This window comes from Pelmatolapia mariae, linkage group LG2 (assembly GCF_036321145.2).
Source record: "Pelmatolapia mariae isolate MD_Pm_ZW linkage group LG2, Pm_UMD_F_2, whole genome shotgun sequence".
NCBI classification, from domain to species: domain Eukaryota; kingdom Metazoa; phylum Chordata; class Actinopteri; order Cichliformes; family Cichlidae; genus Pelmatolapia; species Pelmatolapia mariae.
Window position 1 is genome coordinate 8,364,972 of NC_086228.1, and position 2,834 is coordinate 8,367,805.

The window sequence follows — 2,834 nt, forward strand, 5'->3', positions numbered from 1 at the left end:
CCTCTTTCGCACAGTTGCTTTTTATTGAAAAAAAACAAAAAACCAAAAAAGGTCAATAGACATGTATCATTTGCAAAATACTTTATTAAAAGACAAAGTTTCCTATTTACATTTCTATGTTTCACGTCACTTTTTATTATTTACTCCGGGATGGGGATGGATGATGTGCGTCCTGCGCGCCACCCGTACGATCTGGAGCATATCTGAGCCATTTCTGGACTGCTTGAGCAAAGACCAACTCAGACATAGAGTTCGCCCCTACCTGCTGCGCCAGGCCATCTAGGACAAAAAATAGACACACACACAAAAAAAGGGAATTAGAGCACATGAATAAGCTCTTGTTAATTGTCTTCAGCAGGGAGAAAGTATGTAAACTCCTAGGCTGATAAACATGAAAGTCACCAGGCGGAAATCAGCAAACTGCCGCATTTGATTCCCAAAGAGCCATAAGCTGAAAATGTGATATGTCTTAGCATGGTGTGCCGTGTATCCTTTAAAAAAAAAAAAAAGAAAACATGGGTCCTCGGGCTGTACAAAGTGTACAACCCGAGGACAAAACAAGCCGAAGACCAAAGACTCCATTTCCAGATTAACCGGACATGAAAGTCTTGTTATTAAGAAAGACAAAGTAATATAGCAAAAAACAGACATAGGAAATGTGAAACGCACCCAGCACATCAATTGATCCCTTTATTGTTCACTTTAGGCTCATAAAACTACAATAAATGTTAAAACTTACCAAATATGCATCTGCACAGCGCTGTCTCTTTAAATGCCCTTTTTTGCTTTGTCTGGTCCTTGTTTTTTTTTTCCCCTGTCCAGTTGAGTACAGAGGCCAGCTCCTTTGTAATGGCATAAACCATTACACGGCGGACTCGCACCTCCAGTGTGGTCCAGCAGCACCAATCAACGCAAAGCGTCTCACCTATAGACACATTTTATGAGATGGAATTAGCGTGTCTCATGTCTTAAATGTGTATGCAAGTGCTTGTGTGTTTACTTCATGTAATTGATGATAGAAACATGTCATTTAGTTTTCCCTAAAGCCTGATTTTCAAGTCATACAAAGAATAAACCAAAGTATTGGCAGTGCAATGTATTTCTATTCCCTTTTGTTGGATATTCATTTGTTAGTTCTTGTAACTGCTAAAAGTGTTTACTAGTTTTTGCCTGTCACATATATTTGTTATACCATGTAAACTGTGAAATTCCAAGATTTTCAAACTTGCCTTGTAATAGTGGCCTCACAGAGTCTCTGGAATCTACAGAAAAAAAAAAATCACAACAAGATGACATTCAGGAGTATAAATTAGGTTTTTTTTTTTTTTACATAAGAGTACAATGACATTGTGATGCAGCTTTAAAGCTTTTTTAAAAGCATACCATCTATAGGGAAGACATCAGACTCTGCATGCTGGCGAGATCGCAAAGCTGTGTCGGTTTGTGCCGGAGTGGCGAAAGGTGCCGGAAGCTGGGTGGGGCATTATGATGGTTGCTATCAGTGGGCTGGGGGGCAGACTGCGGAGTGATGAGGGCTGTTTAGAAAAAGATAATTTAAGTATTTAAGAATACAGACAACTTGTCAAAAAAGTTTCCTCGTGTCAGACACAGATATGTACACAGACACTAGACAGTATTTTATTACCTGGTATTTTCACTCGAGGGGCCTGGGGAAACCGTTTTTTTGTAGGCTTTCCCCACAAAAAAACTCATCCTCTGAGTCCGTATATGTGTACAGGGGATTTGGTCTAAAGAAAAGAAATTAAAAACGGTCTTAAGTAATTGTAAATATGCTTTTGGCATATTGTTTCCTAAAGTTAGTTTGATTTCTAACAACACACACAGGAAACAGAGACGTGCAAGAAGGTACAGCATACAATGAATTTTTGAAGTGCACAAGTGTACACGGCTTTGCATTTTTAAAAAGTTTACAAACTTCCACTTTTTGGACTATATTATGTGGTGATATTGCAGTATGCAAGCACCACAGATATGTATAAAAGACAAGATCATAAATTCTTAACAATCAAAGATATGTTTGTGAATAAAAAGGTTTTACTTGTGCTTTCTTTTAACCCTCATGCTCCCCTTCGGGGCAGCCCCAGACCCCGGGGGTCCCAGAGTACCCCACCCTCAGTAGAGACCGGTGAATGAAAATGTTAACCCTCGTGCTCCCCTTCGGGGCAGCCCCAGACCCCGGGGGTCCCAGAGTACCCCACCCTCAGTAGAGACCGGTGTATGAAAATGTAAAAAAAAAAACAGAACGATCATTTGGGGTCGAAGAGTGCCCCAGAGCGATTCTAATGGGTTCGTCAGGGGATCGGGAAAGAAAACGTAGCACTTGGGGACCACGCACAGAAGATGCTGCGGCACCATGGGGGTCATTGATACCCCAGTACATGAAAATGAAGCATAATCACAATAATAATAATAATAATAATAATAATAATAATAATAATAATAATGAAAATAATAATAATAATCACAATAATAATAATAATAATAATAATAATAATAATAATAATAATAATAATGAGAAGAAGAAGAAGAAGAATACAACACACAGACGCTTCTGAGTTTTATTTTATTTTATTTGAAATTACACTCACGATACAACTGAGGCAATCTGGAAGGCAAAATAAAAGTCAACAACGGGGTTGAATCAGCCTTTCAAGACAAACGAATCTCAGTAGATATGTCAAGAACAGGTTTACATGAAAAAAAAAGAAGGTTTACATTAAAAAAATATCAACAAACTGTCCGTGTTTCAGGCGCTCGGTGCTGTACAGCGCCTCCTGTGGACGAACGTCATAGAGCCTGCCCGAAACTAGGAG

At 39.1% G+C, this 2,834-nt stretch overlaps 1 long non-coding RNA gene across 1 annotated transcript; it reads right to left on the reverse strand.

Annotated features, from left to right (window-relative positions):
- Positions 1 to 1,408: 1,408 nt before the first annotated feature.
- LOC134635431 (uncharacterized) lies at positions 1,409 to 2,075 on the reverse strand. The gene is made up of 3 exons (XR_010094951.1): positions 2,060 to 2,075; positions 1,646 to 1,748; positions 1,409 to 1,535 (listed from the first exon to the last, which is right to left on the reverse strand). It is a non-coding gene; the product is annotated as an uncharacterized LOC134635431 (long non-coding RNA).
- Between the last annotated feature and the right edge of the window lie 759 nt (positions 2,076 to 2,834).